This window comes from Fopius arisanus, unplaced genomic scaffold, assembly GCF_000806365.1.
Source record: "Fopius arisanus strain USDA-PBARC FA_bdor unplaced genomic scaffold, ASM80636v1 scaffold00019, whole genome shotgun sequence".
NCBI lineage: Eukaryota > Metazoa > Arthropoda > Insecta > Hymenoptera > Braconidae > Fopius > Fopius arisanus.
In genome coordinates, this window is record NW_011887758.1 from 171,050 (window position 1) to 190,390 (window position 19,341).

Genomic DNA, 19,341 nt, shown 5'->3' on the forward strand with positions numbered 1-19,341 from the left:
CCCAATAAAATCTCCAGTGGAACTGATAGGATCCCACCTATAGTTCTCCGTCATCTACCTGGTAAAATAATTGTAGACCTTACTAAAATATTTAACAATGCTCTTAATAATTATTATTTCCCAGTACAATGGAAAACAGCCATCGTAATTCCTATATATAAAAAAGGAAAACCCCTAAATGACCCAGGTAGTTACCGCCCCATTAGTTTAACACCTGCAATTAGTAAAGTATATGAAGCGGTAATAAATAACTCAATACTGCATTATGAAAAAATAAATAAAGTAATCCCTGATAATCAATATGGGTTCCGTAACAATCATTCGACGTTACATGCGGTTAATAAATTATTATCTGATGTAAATGAATATATTTTCAAAAATCAAATGGTAGGAGCCGTCCTTCTCGATTTGGAAAAAGCTTTCGACACAGTTTGGCTTAATGGTCCATTCTATGTATTAATAAAGAATAAATTTCCAATACCCCTGATTCACACCATTTGGAATATGACCCATGGTAAAAAATTCAAAGTGATGAATCATAACAAAAAATTCAGTAATATCTTTAATATTGATGAAGGTCTTTAACAAGGAACTATTAATTCTCCTACTGTGTTTTCAATTTTTACTTCGCACATGATAAATGCTTTCCAATTAAATTCTGGAAACGACACTCATTCACTTGCATATGCCGATGATCGTATTATTTATACCTCAGGTTTCCACGGTGACATTATTGCAAATAAATTAAATACAATAATTAACAAAGTTTGTGACATGTGTTCTGTTTGGAATATGAAAGTTAATCCATTAAAAAGTGAATCTATATTTTTCAGAGATACTATAGCAAACTACTCAAAGAAAAAAATTAAAAGTATCGAAAAATTTCAAATCAAAATAAAAAATTCAATTAATGATCACCTCTCTACCATCCCTGTTAGCCCAATGGTCAAGTATTTGGGAATACACATCGAGCAACTTGTTCGCTGTTCCCAACATCTTAACATACAAATATAAAAAGCAAGAAATAGATTTAAAACACTTAGTCATTTATTTCGTAATAAACATATAAACCATAGATCAAGAGTCATATGTTATATGTTACTCATTAGGCCTTTAATCACTTATGGAGCCGAAATTTTATGGAACCTTGGGGCCCATCAAACGGAAATTGTTAGGTCATTTGAGAGAAGCTGCTTACTTGCATGTTTAACCTCCTACCGATCAATTCATTCTAATTTTTTTCACTATATCAGTAATAGAATTTTATATAACCATGCCAATATTCCTCGCATAGATAATTTCATTCTCAAAATCTCCAGAAATTATTATAACAAACGAAAAATAATTAACAATCCCATTATTAATGGCCTTGCGGAATTTCCGAATATGGAGACAATCGAGAGAGCAAAATGTGGAAATATTAAGCCTCAATATTTCACGCAGTATGATAGTTTGGGTCTCTGTCAGGATGAGTTTAACAGACCAATTTTGTATCACATACAACGGCATAAAAAGAACAATAGAACACCGATTGATGATTTCAATAATAGAACTTTCAAGTACTCTAGAGATATCTCTAAAACCGATATTTTAGACTTTCACAGAGTTAAAAATGATTACTGGGGGCTGAATAATGATTCCAAATATTTGAATGAAATAAAAGAAAGAGAAAAAATCTCTAAAATCAAGAACAGATCAATAAATAATAGTAGAAGAAATTCTCGATATAGAGATATTTTCTACCCCCCTGATAGTGTTTCTATCAAATTCACCAAATTATAGTTGAACAAAAATATTTATAGAGTTCAATATTATTCTCACGAAAAAGAACCAATTGTCTTCTTTTTTTTTCCTCCATATATTATATGGTTAATAACTATAATTATAATATTTTCCGAGTTTTTATTTCTCGGAGCGCTCTTATTTTGGATAAATACTGCTGCGCCTTTTTTTCTTACACTAATCCACGGTAATAGAAATGTCTTCACCTTCACTTCTCATTACTTTATTTTTTTTTTAGGCTCACACAAACATAAATAATGTCTTACTAAAAAAGTAATAAAAATGTACAATTACTGAATGAAAACCTAATTAATATTATTAATTTAATATGTTAATGTGTTAATACGAGAGTCCAACATGACCAATGTTAATATGTACAAATCCTATGTCATAATTTTTCAAGAATAGTTTTTATAAATGTTACAATGCATATACTGTTGTAAAAAATAATAAAAACCCATTAAAAAAAAAAAAAAAATAGGTGCCCATCAAGATTTCTCGCCTCTAAGGAACCCAGGCTAGGATATGTGAAAAATGAGCCGTACGGTTAAGTCGGAGTGATGACCTGCACCCCCAACAGTCGTGGGAATGCACCGCCGAAAAAGACCTTCGTCGCGGAAGAAACTCACTACCACGGGGGTACCCAGAAGGGCAAAGCAACCAGGCGGAAAATCTTCCAGGCGCAAACCGCGAAGACTTTTCTACGCTTCTGGGTGAATCGTAGAAATGATTAGAACAGAAATGAACAACCTCAGCTCTCGGAGCTACTTCAGCTTCCGATCTCCATTAGGCAAAATTGTCCCAAGTCATAAAGTTTATGGCTGCACCCCCTTCGGGCCCATGATGCCCTGCAAGTAGTGAGGATATTCGGCAGAAACTTGGTGGTGGAAAAAGTAAAATAGAAACATTTTCTATTTCTCTGATAGAAATATTTTTTCAATTCTTGCTTTTTTTTACTCTTTTGATTAATTATTAGTTGTTTTTAGTCCACTTCATGAAAAAATGGTACTTTTCTTAGATTTCGTGAAGATGAAATATTGTTTGGAAAACAATTGTTAAATATTATTATGTTAATACACCTGATTTGACACACATTTTTTAACTTTTCATTTATATATTTTCCGCTTTCGATGCCAAATTAAAATGCACAAACTTCTCACAATCAAAACATTATCGGCGTCCTGTAATCTTTAATTCACGATTAAATTTTTCTTTCAAGTTCACGAGCATCCCACTTTCATTTCCACCGATGAATGTTGGATCTAAACCATCATTTTTTAATTACATTTTTTTTTAATCAAAAAGAAAATGTCCAAACACGTCTATAAACCGTCAAAACATTTTGGCCTCGCATTTCAATCAAGCGCATGCGCCATCTCCCGATCTTACCTTCACCACACAAATATACGACAGCCCTTGTAATCACGTTAGGTTCCTTATAATTGGAACCTTAATAATTTTATGGCTACAGCTCCGAGCCTACCTGAGGTTGCCCACGTCTGGATTAGAAGAGGGGAAGGAGAAGCGGCGGAGAAGCTATTGTGCTGAAAGTCAGGATGCTGACCTCAACAAGGCGAAAGTGCGCGACGCCCCGCATAATTCCCGCCCGGTCACCCAAATAACTAGAAATAATTAGTAGTTACTAATTAGAGACCAGTAGAAATGACTAAAGAAGACAAGAGTGAGAATGTGTTGCCTCGCTTAGCCATATCAGTATGAAAGTAATCACGAAAAAGGAGAATATGGAAGAAACACGCGAGTTGAATAGATTCGCGGACCTCGCTCTTTCCCCAGAATCTACATACTGAGCAGCGCAGGTACGTCGCCCTATCCTAGCACCGCATCCTCAGGAAGAGTAGTCAGCGCATCTAAAAAAACTCAGTACAGCGGTAAATGGGAGCACCAAAGGACCAGTCAGCGACCCTGGCCAATACCAAAAATGCAGTCTCCAGGGTTTCATCGAACCGCAGGTTAAAAGTTCGTTAAAAGGACTAGGGTAGTACGCTTGTAGACAAAAGATCGTCCTACGATGGCTCCCACCCGCGAAAAGCGTTACAAATTGAGAATCAAACTTTAGCCACTAATGACCGATATTGAAACTTAGAAAATCATTTCGTGATAAATTTCAAAATCGAACCAGCAATCAAATGACATTTGATATTCTCATGAATATTAACATTTGTCATGATGAGAAGGCTGATGAATAATGAATTTTAGAGAAAAAAAAAAGAGAATTAAGAAAATTGAATGGAAAAAACCGAATAAAAAGACGTTAACGGCGCCGCTAGTGTAGGTAAACTCGAGAGAACCTTTGGGCAGTAACTGAAATCGTCTGACGCCACTTTTTATACGACTCGACAAGTAGAATGGAAAAAAACATTTCGACAAACAAAGTTTCATCATCTGCTGGGGATCGTTTGGGAGACAATAAAACATGACATCAACTCTCCTTCTTGCTTCTGTATATTTCTTTTTAAGAGGTCAAACACCCTTAGCAGGTCCACTATCGGTCCTCCAATAAATGAACAAACTTCAATTTGAAAACAATAACTTCTAAAATGTCTGAATCAAAATGGACTTTCCTAATTTACCGAAAGAAAAATTTCAAAAATAGAAGCGCAATACCAGTATGATTATGTTCATTCCATTTGTATTTCTTCGTTACTACATTATTAATAACTCAAACTTTTTAATCATAGAATTTGACAACACAGGCAAAAAAATGTGTTCATTAAATAAAATATATCATAATATATTCAATATATTCATTGATGCTTTTTTATTCTATCATGAGAGTACATAAGTAATGCATTGAGTTCCGTTCATAAAATTTGATTATTAAAGAAGTAAACTAAAATGTTCTAAATCTTTATTGTATCGTTTAGGATTCTGTGATCCCAAATTAAAAGTTGATGATCGTTACCAAATAGCGTCCTGGTTCCCACCTCGTACAAAGAAACATTTTCCTTGTTCTGCCTTTGACTTCGTGTATTCGAGTCGCCTTGCTTCCGAAAAGATCTCCCCACCCTTACACCGACTACCTTTTTCACTCCACAAACATGTGCCTAATTGGTCTCGAAAAACATGTGAACATATAATCATCAGGAATGATCAAAATACTCAATTTATCAGTACAAATATTGGTGTGATTAAAAGTCAAATATTCTATTTGCCTATTGTGTTCGATGTCGCGTTCCTTTCACAACTTCCACCTTATTTGTTTTAAGAAAGTCCAACCGGAATCTGTCTCGCCTGTGGACGTCAGAGACCCGCCAGCCCTCAAAAAACTTAAGTAAGCACTGCCATAATCTACTCCACCAAAACTCCTTTAGCATAATTAATGATAGTGCTTTCACACAATCAAAGAGTTTGTTGACAGAAACTGGACTTATGTGGCACCGTGGGACTGCTTACCTATACTTTTTTATTTCATTTTTAACGAGATTCGTTACAAATTCGTTTAAGAACTTGCAACTGACCATCGCTCGAGGGCCTTCAGCCAAGTATTTACATATTATATACATAATGGACAGTAAATATAAAGAAGGAAAATGAATTCAATTTTACTAAGTGCCGGTTGGCAATGTATTTTTTCATGCATGTTCTAATCTTTATATAAAATAAATCATATATATCTAGAGTTATATTCAATTTGAAATATAAGTATATAAATGTTTTGCTTTTTTCAGTGGGGGGCTCCCTTTGTAACGAAAAATAGTATGTGTCATTCGGACCGTAGCATCGGTTTGTGAGGAGTGCGAAGTTCGCAGCACGAGACGTCAGATCCGAATGACTCAATGTACAATATCTATCTTGATAATATATTGGGCGTTGAACTCTTTGTCCTTATAAGTGAGGCCTCTGAACTTCACACCTCGAACAATGCACTTTTTTTGATAATGTTGACGTGGGCTTTGAAATTGAGATTGTAATATACTTCTACTCTGAGGTATTTGGTATAGCGACAAGGAACAATGGGGATGTTCTGGAGAGTGATGTTGATTGAAGATTTTTGGAGATTAAGGAAGGATTGCATGCATTGCGATTTGGTAAGGTTGAGTTCTAGACGCCGTTGGTTGAACCAAATGTGGACTTGATCAGCGAGGTCTTGCAAGTTTTTTCTTGCCAATTCCCAGTTTTCTCCGTGTCCGACGAGGGCCGTGTAGTCAGCAGATTGTACGAGATATTAAGGTTATTTATCTGAAAGGTGTTGACCACGATATCGTGGCAGAATATATTTTATACGAGGAGGAACAGGGCGGAACCTTGAGGACTCCTTGTTGACGAGAGAATTCATGGAAGAAACTATTTTTTATTTTGATGGAGAGGCGACGGCATAGCAGGAATTGTTGGATAATTTTTACGAGATATGTGGGACGGTTGATTTTCCTGAGTTTGTAGAGCGAGGCTTTCTGTACATCTAGGAATAGGGTATTGGTTCTCAAGTTGTTGCGTTTCGCCGTTTGAACGATACATGTGAGGATAGTTAGGGCATGTAGGGTGAACTTGCGTTCTCTGAAGCCGAATTGAAAATTCGAGACATCATTGTCGGTTGCTGTATTTACTCGCTCCTTGACTATCTTCTCAAACATTTTGCCTAAAGAGGAGAGGAGGGTGATAGGTTTATAACTATCAATTCAATGGATATCTTCTTTGATTTTAGAGATGACAATGGTTATTCCTTTTTTCCATACGGGGGGGAAGTACGCGTTTAATATGCAGAAGTTGAGAATTTTCCTAATGTGAAGGTGACTTAGGTGGGCAAGGTTTTCCACAATTGCCCCGTGTATGGGATCGTGATCGGGGACTGTGTTTTTGCTATTCATGATGGATATTTTCTATTCGCCGTGGAAAATAAGGAGGATAGTTTCGGGAGACGTTGTAGAAGAATAAGAAAAGTCATCGTAGCGATCGTCTAACAGGTCTTGTGTGAGGTCATCGAAGGTGTCTGATTCCATAAATTTGCATGCGTCTTTAAAATGTGCTACAAAACAAAACAGCTTTGTCTGTGTCAGAGGTGAGGGATTGGTCGTTAGATGTTATTTCTGGGATCGTCATTTCTAGTCTGTATCTGGAGAGCTTTTTAAGACTGGACTAATATTCCTTACCCTGTTTTTGCTGAATTTCCCGGCACATCTTGAGCCATTGATGGGACCTGAACTCCTGCCAGAAACTGTAGATGTTTTTGTTAAAAGCGTTGATTTAAGCTTTCATTTATTTGTTAATGTTGGGAGGTTTTATGAGGAGTATCATAAATGGTGGCAACGTATAATTGAAGAAATTGTATTTTATTTACGGAGTGTGCTTTAATATAGTTTCCGACAGGAATGCATTCTACGCCATGATGTTTCATTCGTTGATTTCTGGCTGGTTTAGGATGAACTATTGTAGTTTGTCATTGACCTTATCCATATCTGTTTTGAGAAAGTTGTACCGAGGAGGGTGAGGGCCTTTGATGAGAATTCCGCGGTGATGCTTTGATTCTTTGGTGATGCTTAATTTGATCGTTAGGAGATCCGATCCCAGGTCTGGGAATAGCTAGATGTCGTGAACTCTACTCTGTAGTTTCTGACTGTTTTTCGTACAGAAGACCAGATCTGGTGTAGTATCGTTATTTTGTACCATGATGAATATTGAGTCCGTAGGTATTTGGATATACAGGTCGGAGGAAAGAAAATCTTTGATCTAATAGTTTTTATGATTGTCGGGGTTGAAATCTCCTATCATAATGGCGTATTTGCAGAGTGATGCCATGATCAACAGGGTGTTTTCAATTTTTGCCAAGTGATGAGAATACACCAAGAAAATGTGAAGTGGTCTATCTCTATAGGCGAGAGAAGAAAGAAGTATTTCATTCAGCTGATGGGTGATGGCCGGAACATTTTGTTTTTCAATTGCAGACTTGAGTCTTCTTGGGCTAGTGTACCTCTTCTTGCGTTTTGCACTTGTTTTCACTCCAATTTTGCCCATTGAGAACCAGTCTGTATTTGAAGTTGGTGTTCTCGTTGATCTTTGCTTCTACAAATAGATTGTAATTGATACTATACCTTTCCATGAAGTGGTTTATGAGGGGTTTCTTGTTGGTGTAGCTGTTGATGCTGGGGTATAGAATATTAGTTTCTTCCATTTTCTATTATCACACTGATGATGGAGTTTCTGGCGCGTTAAGATTGAACATCAGGATGTAGACTTTGTTACTGGAAATTACTGCTGCCGCGTCGATCCTGAATGTGTCTACCCCAACTTCACTAAAGCATTGTTTGAGCTTAGCGATGAGTTCTTCTCTGTTGGTATTTTTATGGTTGTTGCTTTGGTTTATGATGGGGGCATGGATAAAATTGTCTTTGGTGATGTTCTTGTCAAGCTTCGCTGATTTTTTGTTAATTGTTTTAACGAAGGTGTTTGGAAGTCTTTCGACTGGTTTCATTGGTCTGTTAGGGAATTTGGACGACCAAGCAGAAGGATTGGACGAGTTGCATGAGCTGCACTTGATGGCCCTGTCGCCGGTACATGAGCTGGTTTTGTGCTCGCCCTGGCATTTTTGGCATATCAGTTTGTTGGACAGTCTGAGGTGGTGTGCGTAAATTGGGCGCATTTGTTGCACGGGGAAGGGGCTAGAGGGGACGGGAAGTTGGGGTCGACGGGATAATGCTTGTTGAAGAGGATAATGCCCTCATTCATTAGTTTGTGGAATGATTTCTCGCGTCCGGTGATAACTCTAATGAGCTAGGTGAGTTTATCTGGTGAGATATTCTCTAGTTTGCTTGTTGCTCTAGAGGTAATTCTTTGCAGTAACGGTAGTTGATGTTGTTGTCATCTAGGTGCTGCTTCATGGTGTGGTTGTCGAGTTAGGATTCAACGGTGGGCAATTACAGCCGCAATGGTGGGGGGGGGGGCTTACGTATATTAAGCAACAAGTGCAGTAACTTTATGATTATCTACAATCGCGAGGATGCACAAGCCGAAGGCGCTATCCCTGCGCGCAAGTGTATAATCGTCAAGATCGCACGAGTTGCTCACACTTTATGTTACACGTGCGTGACTGCATTTTTTTTATTAATCAATTTCATTAATTACTTCTTCAAGGTACATAAATAAATTAAGTGGTTCTTCAAACTGAGAAAACTAAACAAGCCTTTCCAACAAAAGACAGTTTTCAAAGAGAATCAAAAAAAATTATCGCCTAATATTATTTCTTTGTTCTATAACTTTTTCCAAACTAGCTTGATAAATTCAGGCAGTTTGACACTAATATGTTTTGCAGAATAGATATTCTCTAGTAAATCTAAAAGAGTCAAGTTTTCTTTATTTCCGATGACTACATTCGCCGATGTTTATGAATCATTCATGATCAATGATAATTTGTCTGGAATTGTTTCTTCGGTATTTTGCAGCAGATGAGCTGAGGATTGTAATGGGTTAGAGTCTGAAGCGACTGGTGGAATAGTTGAGACTTGATTGTTTAGAACCATGAATTTTGTAGATTCGAAAGAGGCCACACGCTTGGGCACGTTGTGAACTGCCCAAGTAGAGGTACTTGCAGCTTCGAGGATGCTCTCCCTGATTTTCCGATGAATTTTTATTTGGCTGGTTGACTTGCAGCCTCTAAGCTGCTGCAAAGCCGGCGCTCACTCCAGTATTTGCAAAATATGTGGTAGAGGTGTGTCGTATACAGTGGTATACATAACAGTGTGCATCCGATAAAATTAAGAAAACAGCAAGTTCCTTCACCTTTGTGCAAAGTGGTTGAGGAACTGCAAATGTCCTCGAATTGTAAGTCTTTGCATTATTAAGAAAAAGTTGCAAGTCGTCACCATTCTCCTGGAAATCAGTCATTTTCAAATTCTTCAGTTTGCATCTACGACAAGCACCGTATAGCCCAAGAATCCACACTACCTGTAAATAACTAATTACATGATATGCATTCCTTTCTATGACAAAAACTAAAAAGATAACGGAGATATACTGGAGATTAATTTTTACCTTTGTATCTAAGTAGGTTTATGAGGAGCAGTTAGCAGAAAAATATCTTAACCTATTCCTCCATTCGAGCCAACGCTTCGATATCCCTTCTTCACATTTCTAAAAAATTGAATCAATTGTGAAAAATGCTGAATATTAATGTTATCATGCGTACCGATGATACTTCTCAACTTTGAGTATGTGACCCACAAGCTATATTTCTTATTAAGGCTTGTATAGGATTTATATTTTTCTTTGAGTTTATTCAAATAAGCCAGCATAATGTCTTGATTAATGCTATCCCAATTAAGTTCTCAACCATTCAAGTCTTAAATTGGTTGTAAACAAATATGTACGATGAAGTAGTTTTTTTTGGTAGTAAATTTGATATTGCTATTCTTGCATCTTCAAGAATATAGGATGAAACTATTTTATCATCGACAGTTGCCTTACGAGTGTTGTTATTCACGTCTTCATCAAAGGCAGAATCATCAGAGCTTTCTGATGATGCGTGAGTGGCTCGTGTTTTTTTTTATGATGTCTGAGTCTCATCATCCATTGCTTGAGCTCTCATTTCTGCATCTCGTGACTCGAGAACTTTCTTAAGATACTCCAAAGCCAATCCATTGGGTTCGATATCACTGTGCATTAACTCCTCAAAGTTCTCTTTCATTCTTAATAATTGAAGAGTTATATTGTAAGCAGAGAAAAATATGATCTTTATGGCAGTATTGAGAAAATAACGATTGCTACTGATTAAACGTGAGGATATGAGTTGACAGTGTAGATACTGGCTGCGTTCTTTTCACAGCGTTAAATGTCGCACTGATAGGCGAACTGTAACTAAATCATATCATCATATCATAATATCATCTTCGACGTGAGGAAAATATCGTAATGTCACCTCACTATATCCATTGGAAATGATGTAAAATAGTGTGAAACCTAAAAATACCAAGTTTGAAGACCATCTATGCACCCCCCCCCCCCCCTTTAATCGCCGCTTCTTCATCGGTCAACTTTTACAAAATTGGGTAATAAATGGACGAGATAGAATGGTAAAAACTTAGAATTCTGTCACATTATAGACATTGAGAAAAATTTCACACACAAAACAATACGGAAGACAATCTTGCAGAAGAATGCCGTAAGAAGTCACGTAAACCAGAGCAATCTTGCATTTCAGTTATTCAAAAATTATGTGATAGTTCTCTGAAATTTTACGGAATGTTATGTAAAAGAGAAAAAATTGTTCTATATGTAGCTATACACGTATCAGAATATTGTATAATTTTAAATTGCCATCATTTCAACAGATTCAGATTGACTAATCGGTGATAGAATTCTATCAATCCTTAGGGTAATTGCTTCTGTTCCATTCGGAACCTGACTGCCAATTGTATTGGTATAAATGAAAAAAAAATCAAAAGTAGACCCACCCATCAAGAAACGGTCGAATGTCTTCTGCCGAATAGCCTCGGTAAACTGCTTATTCAATTCATAAAATTTCTACAACATAGTAGACGATAAAAGTACATTCTCGAGTCCAAAGGTTCCATACTCGACAACTTCGAATTTTGTGGTGTGACATTACGTTCAGAATGAAAGCAATGTTCAATAAGTTCATGAAAACTCTACCGAATCATATCCAACCGGTAACAATTTATATTATATTACGCACGCGTTTCATACAAAATTTTATGTCATCGCGCCCGGAATTCGCTATTTAACCGGGCGAAGCGAGGTTAGAATCGCGCGATTACGGGCGCCGACGGCATAAAAGAATGAATAATTCGCTTTGAAATTTTATATGAGTATTTTTCTATCTGAGTTAAATAGACAAAAAAATCAAGCCAAAGTTGAATTTTCAGGTAAAACATGAAAATACTATTTGTGCCTAAAGGTGTCATAACGTAGTGAAAAATAACCAGAATAGACTGATTCAGATATCAATCTAAACCTTGTTTAATAGGCTTTCGAGTAAATATAGAATATATGGGGTTCATTAAAGAACAAGAACGGCCATAGCGTGAGAACGAGAAAAAAGACCAGCGTCACGCTTACGGATAGTTCTATAGTGGAAAACAAAAAATACATGATCTATATCGAATATATTATTATTAATTTTATTTATCGAGTACCTTTATTTCGCCTACGCTTTCATATGATTATTATAGACGCATGAGGAGAACCCCCAATGCTACTGTCTTTAAAAAATTAGCCTATTTTCTGACATAAATAAGCCAGAAAAATAGCGTAAGAATTGAGAAAGTGACACGAAAACTGCAACACTCCATGTCACAATGGATCCACTGATGCAACGTTCTCGGCGCGATGTGTTAAAAATTCACTATCCTCTTGAAGAACCTTTTGCCGAGGCTTTGTGTGCGTGGGGACCTGCACCTCTCTACCATTTGCGAGCCACAATTAAATTCATGTGAAGTTACTAGCACACTGGAGAAAAAGAGATATGCCATAAAGGACGTGAATGGGAGGAAAAAACGAGGGGTCCTATCTTCTGCAAGCCATTTCCCGGACTCCCTGTTACGTTCATAATTTTCCTATTCATTCGTTGGGGCTTTTAAACATACCACTGACACCTCTGCTGGAGGTTAATTACGCTATCGTCCTTTCCTTATTCAACAATACCAATAATAATTAATGAAAATATTTTTTTTCGCACCTCCAAACTCCGGCATAATGATAACATGAAATGTATAAATTATCTTGATACCTGAAGTTTATTAAAATGAATTGAAAATTTTTCAACGATCAATATCTCGGCCCGTGCAGGGAAAAAAATAAAGGGGAGGGCAGTGCATTTATGGACATTTTTTTCTTGAAATTGGGGCAGTAGTAATTGGAACTGTCGAATATCTTTTCCGGATCGAAAAGAAAAATCAATTATCAGATGATTATGGCAAATTGATGGTTTCGAAAAAAATTATTTTTTCTTTGTTTAACGACGTAATCAATTGAGTGTAAAGAAACATCGATGCAATACAGTCGATTTGAAATTTGAGACTTACCGAAATATTCAATACATTGAATAAGCAGTCAATGGCGAGTTAATTAAAAAATTTCGAGTGTAAATAGTTGAATATTCTATTCAAATATTCTATTTGAACATGATATCATCAATCATTTGTATTGTCCATTTCCAACACAATTTCTCACTTTTTTCCATGATTTACATGGGAAGTTTTCAGTCACAAGCGTTTGGGGCTGACAGTGTGAGAAAAAAAAAGGGGTTTGCCTCGGGGCCGGAAAAATCAAACGCCTGAACGAGTGTAGAGAAGTTTGAAAAGAGGAAAAAATATGGGAGAAAAGATTGCCGAGGGCTTGAGTGCGGTTGCGACAACGTCAACCGGGTGTGTACTCGTTGTGGTTTAATCCTGCCTTTTCTCAGACTCGCGAGAATGAGGAAAAAAATTCTTCGGGGAAACTAAACTAATTTTTCTTCGACAGAGAGATAAATTAAAATGCTTCGAGTGCTGCGATGAATTGCGGGTGGATGCATCGTGAAAACAAGAATTTAATGAAACTTTTCTCCCTCCGGCGATGAAAAAAAATTCTGTCATTATTGGCGAAATGATTTTTCGGCAATCATTCACCAAGAGATGACAATATTTCTGTTCACTCGAGAATAATTAAGAAGCTTTATTATTGTTGTCATTATCATTGATTACGATTCATTATTGATTGTCTTTAATTATTGTTGTTGAATGTTCTAAAATTGAATGAGGACTTCTGTTTGGGAAGAATCCGATCAAATGTCGGAGGTACGGTATTTTATTTGAATCAGCTATTCGAATCACGGAGTTCGGATTATTTGAGTGGGAGGTTGTGGATTCGTCAATGGAATGGATAAAATATCGATAGAAATGGGCGGAGGGAAAGGGATGAACTCCCGAATGGAAATTATGTCAGGCGCGCCTGAGGTTTTATCAGGACTTGATATGGCGGTGGTCAGTTTCAACCCAAGGCAGGCAGAACTTGATAAGAAACTTATCAGTCTTCGGTTTACTCAAACTGATCCGTACTACTTTGATCAGGTTCCCATATGGTGAGCTTGATCTGAACCTGAGGTATTTTCATCTGTAATCATTCTGATCAAGTTCGGATTTCGTGCGGGATTAGGGCATCGGATTAGGACTTGTAAAGTTCCCGGTTCTATCCCCAGTGTCAGCAAAAACAATTAGCTTGTTTCATCATTAATTATCGTAGGGATTCATTAATAGAGGTATTATAATATAAAAAAATGATTCAGTTTTTATTTGGAATTCATTATCATTAATAAATATGTTCAATTCCGGTTATCAGCTAGTAATCCGTTTTGTTTGATTAGCCCCTGATTCGACACGGCTAATCAAATTCGGATCGAGTCGAACGGTTACATGGTTAATCAAGTCCTGATCAAGTTGTAGGATCAGTGCCTGATCCAACAGAAAGTGTTACTTGACCCAAACTTCATCCGGACCAATTTTAGATTGCATGCACTGTAAAAAAGAAATTATTTCCATCCAGCGAATATACTAGAGATACACTAACTATACCAGAAAAATGAATCTCATTCTAAGATTTCCAAAATCAAAAAATAAGATTTATAGATAAGGTTTAATTTCGATTTTTTAACAACTTAATTTGGAAGCATCTCAAATTAAGGCTTCTGGAAGGCTCATATTCGAAAGTCTTAAGTTAAGAGATTCCAAAATTTCGACTTTGAAAACTGTGAAAATTTTAAAAAGGAATCTGATTTCCGATTGCCCAGTAAAGAAGAATAAACAAAAGCGGGGTACGTCAGTAGCTCTGTTCTACGAGACTACTACGTACGATAACATGTACAATCCTATTATTTAAACATCGAGAAAAATATAATGCAACGCATTGCAATAATTATTTTCTATTTTTGAAAAATTTCAACATTATCAAAATGGAAAAAACTTAAATTCGGAAAAATATGAATTGGGACTAGAATGTTTCAAGTTAAGACAGTCAAGTTGCCAGTTAAAACTTTCAATGTACTCAATTCGAGATTTTCCAAAATCTCATGTCGATTATTTGAAAATTGTCGGTAAAAACATTAGTAGGTTTTCACTTAAGACTTGAAAGTCTAAATTTAAAAGTATCATAAGGTCCAACACCCATCAAAAGTCCTGATGTGAGATTATAAGTCTCAAATTAAAATTAAATTTTTTCGCGTGTGAATGCCAAAAATTTCCACATTAAGTTCCGAACAAAATTATGTTTCAAACAGATTTACTCTGTACTACTGAGGTTACTAAGCAAAAATAGAATTTTTGTTAAAATTTGGAACGAATTTCAAAGATTTTTATCAAGAATATGTGCCTGATTCAGGTATATATTTTCTTCTGTGTAGAATATTCCCCGAGAAAATAATATCCTCCTTCGGATATAGAACTCGTTTTAGGGAGAACGAAAATCGATGAAACTAGCGGTACAGCGATAGAGAGAAATTCGGTGAAAGAAAAGTCATTTCTCCACAACTTTTGGCTCGCGGGCATCCCCTTACCACCAGCCATTACCACTGATTCAATTAAATTACGGTTCATAGTTCGCCAAGTGAAACGTGAGATTAACACCATACTGATATAACTACCTCTGTAGTAGCCCTCCGGCTATTTTATGGAGAATAACTTTTATTTTGAGAAAATTCTCTTCTACTTTGGAAAAGTATAATCTTGTTTCTTCATCTCATTGTATTTCTAATGAGATTCGCCATAAATATCCTCTCCCCTTCCCCACTCCTCCAGCATTTGTAAACAGCTTTTCATCTTTTATGAAGTTTTTCAAAAATTTTTCAATTAATCAATACAATTTTGATGTCTGAAACAAGTTGATTGTTCAATTTCAACTTGATTCGGATTGATTCTTCCAATTATTCAATTTTATACAGATGTGTATAAAGCTGAATAATAGAAGAAACTAAATTCAATGCATTGATTTTTTTAATTTATTCAAAGTTAATTATATGAATATTTATAGGGGAATTCTTAGGCCTTATTGAAGTCGATTCTTCAAGTTGAGGAAATCATTTTTTTCGGCTTGTGATGTTTCTTCTTGAAATAAACGTCAATTTTCAATTTACATCAGGTCCAGAAGCCAGAATAGTGAAGTCCTTTTTTATTTTGACTAAATATAGGGACATTTTTCAAGTATTCACTCTCGAAACAATTGAGTTGAGAACGATTTCCATAAAAATGAGGTTATCGTGATTAGATTAGGAGATAATGAGAAAAACTCGAGTCTGAATGAGGGCAGTGTTCCACTACTTGACAGAAATGCGCTGGGGTGGCTGGAGGCGTTCATTCAGATATTTGGCCTTTAGGACTATTTTATGGGCGCACACGGTCTAACAGTCCGGCATCGATACCTCAGTTGGTGTTATGTTTCATGGACCATTTCCAATCAAATAATTGTTGTGTCATGGATAAAATATTCATCCAATTATTCTTTGCCTTTTCCCCCAACCTCTGAAATTTATAGCGAGTAAATAATTGAAGACTATTCAGTAGATTGATAAAATTCAAAAGATGGAAAACCTGAATTTACAAGCGAAGACAAGAAGAAACGGATCGCCGTTTGAAACGTAATTTTACCCTCCTTTTATGGTACTTTTTATTAGATTTTTCTCCCTGTGTAAAATGAAAAATCGATGAAAAAGCCCTTTTGATTGATTAAACTTGACCTTGACAAACTTGTAGGTCGTGTTTAGAAAACCGGTAAGCTCCCAACATAGTTTTAAGCCGCAAGATGGTGGATATAGATACTGTATGACGCATGTGAAACAGTCTCGATCGGATGAGATCAAGGGTGTCATCGTGATGCGCCTTTGGGGTGTTATCGAGCGATGTACCCCAGTTATTAACATGGCCCCGAGCTTTTGGGAGCAGTTGGCCGAGTTACACTTGATATCTAGGGGAAGGTCAAGCATCCAGTCCCAGACAATGCGCTGATATCTGACACTTTTATCGTGAAATCATTCTCGAAGCAGGTTTTGTGAAAAAAAAAATCGAGGGGGTTGGAGTCTTGTTACCTGTCCAAGTACTGTCCCTGGATCTGAAACTCTCGAGATTAGCTGTGGGGATGTACCAGAGGGTGCTTACATATATCCTCTCAGTGCATCCGCATTATTTGCCCAAATGATTCCCTAGGTACTTTACCGGGTTATGCTAGTCGACTTCTTTGCACAAATGCTAATTTTTGAACCATGAATTATTTAGATATTGCACTATCATCAGACTCACTCTGGATTCTAAGTTGTTTTAATATATCTGATACATTTTTTAGGTGGGACTTCATGTGATTCATGAAAATAAATTCAGGAAGGAAGTGATAACGGAGGGTGGCTCGATTTCAAATGAAATTTCAGGGAATTCAGTTCTTGAAATTCTAAAAAAAAAAGATTTTTCCACTTCTTTTACGCTGTTAAAAAATTACTCTTGATCTTTAATAATGATAATAACTGAATTTCAATTTCTTCTATAATGTTGAAAGGTTCTATTGAATTTGAGATTTCATAGGTTATAAAAGGTGCTATTGTTTTTAAAAATTCAACAAATTTGAATGTTTAATCTCATAAAAATTGAACATTACATTGGATTAAATTCCTATTATCTCAAAAATAGAAGAAATGGGCTGAAATTTCCATATTTTCGTCGTCATGTAGTCGTAGAGATTAAATTTTCATTAAAAATTGCCTGAGATCGCCTGATTCTGTAGTTACAAATAAATAGAGAAAAGTAAAAATTTGTTGTCTACTCTATGGACTCGAAACTCCAAAACTAATTTTCTAACAATGTACATATTAAATAAAAACATCTCATAGCGACACTGAAATTGGCTCATCTCGTGTTAGCAGTTCGCCACCAACTATCCCCATAAATATTTTATCCATTCCATTGAGGAAGACACATCGTTCCACTCAAATAATCCAAACTTCGTGAACCAAATAGCTAATTCAAATAAAATGACCTATCGACGACATTTTATCGGGTATTTCTCAAAGAGAATTCCCTCTCATTGAATCGGAGAATATTTCTGTACGCACGGATGGAGGTGAATTTTGACGCTGATGTTGACACAGCCCGAGGCAGTGTGCATCCATCAAATTTCATGTCAGCTGGATATCATGGGGGCATTGGAGAAGACAAGACGAAGACAAGCGTCAAACGCTGAGGATAAAGGAATGGTGTTAGGCAGAAAAAGACCCGAGTTATAAGTGGAGAAAAAAGAATGTAAGGTATAGAGAGGGTCCATAATTTTAAAGGTATTTAGCCGATACCGCCAATATTCAATACAGTCTACATTTTTGTTATATAATAGCTGAGAGTAGGAACCATACGCAAGTCACATTTTTGACCCCCCCATCCATCCATTTTAGCGAGATAATAACTATTGAAAACACCTGTCTGTAACGGAGAGTCTTATAGGAAACCGTGACCGTGTTAGCTTGATTGAAAAGAGCACTATTACGCACTGAACATAATAAACAAAACTCCACTCATTTATTTAACAATATGGAGAATTTTTTAACGGCCGAAAAAATTAGAGTGCCCGATACAATACGCGAGAAATTTGTGATTGATTTTGGGAAAGATAAAAAAAAAGCGGCCGGCATTACGATGATAAAATAAAATATTGACAACGTTGATCTCACAGCTGAGCAATATCGGCAAAGTAGATGACGATGAAACAGTGATGGCGGAGCACCTCGATGAATGCGGTGTTGCACGATCAAAACTCGAGCTTTACCACAGTGTTCAGTCATACGTCAATGTTTATGAACATTTTCCATATTTCTTCATAATTTGAACCGAAAAGTATACCACGAAGCTTATAAATAACTAGGGAAAAATTATTTATATCGTAGATGGTTAAACATTCTTAATGGAGCATTCGACATCGATCTATCGACTACGGTAGAAACACAAATCACATTACCAATTTTTCGTTTTTTTTCCTTTTTCGTGACATTCTCGGATGAAAAATGGGGGAATTAAGCACGAATGTAGCATGACACCAAGTTTACACTCACGAATGCTCGAGAATGAATGAAAATAATGATTTCTTTGTCCAGGTGTCATGGAAATGAGCGTCGGCATTCTGGAAAGCATGAGAAGCACTCGTCCCAAAAGCTCGAGTCCTCCTGGCCATTCTCACTGTAAGTCTCAAAACAAGGCCAACACGTTATATTGTATCATAGGCACCTAGCACACGTAGTTGAAGGATTTATGAGAATTGCTTCACCACAACGGAGGGTAAAGGGAGGTTGTAACCTCTTGTCTTTTCACCACTCGGCTTCTTTGCGGTGTAGACACTAGAAAAATCACGAAGAAAGTAGAGTGGAAGAGCACGGGAGAAGCTATACCCAAATTAATACCAGAAATAGCCTCAAAAATTCAACGTAGATTCCTTAATCTTTAAAAAAAAACAACTCAATTAATTCAAATTTAGGAATAAAGTGGATTTGAACATTTTCGTGAATTATCGATTTATATTGAAATCTATTTTTTACGATGAAAATGTTACAGCATTTTTCTTTTTTATTCACCATTTTTTGACGTGAAATCTATA

The 19,341-nt window shown here is 36.4% G+C and overlaps 1 long non-coding RNA gene across 2 annotated transcripts in view; it reads left to right on the forward strand.

The window, feature by feature from the left end:
- Positions 1–19,310, forward strand: part of LOC105264063 (uncharacterized) — a 95,619-nt gene extending 76,309 nt beyond the window's left edge. For both annotated transcript variants that reach the window (XR_891955.1, XR_891956.1), the window contains one exon: positions 18,845–19,310. This is a non-coding gene — a long non-coding RNA (uncharacterized lncRNA). The remainder of the gene's footprint in view (positions 1–18,844) is intronic.
- Positions 19,311–19,341: the final 31 nt, after the last annotated feature.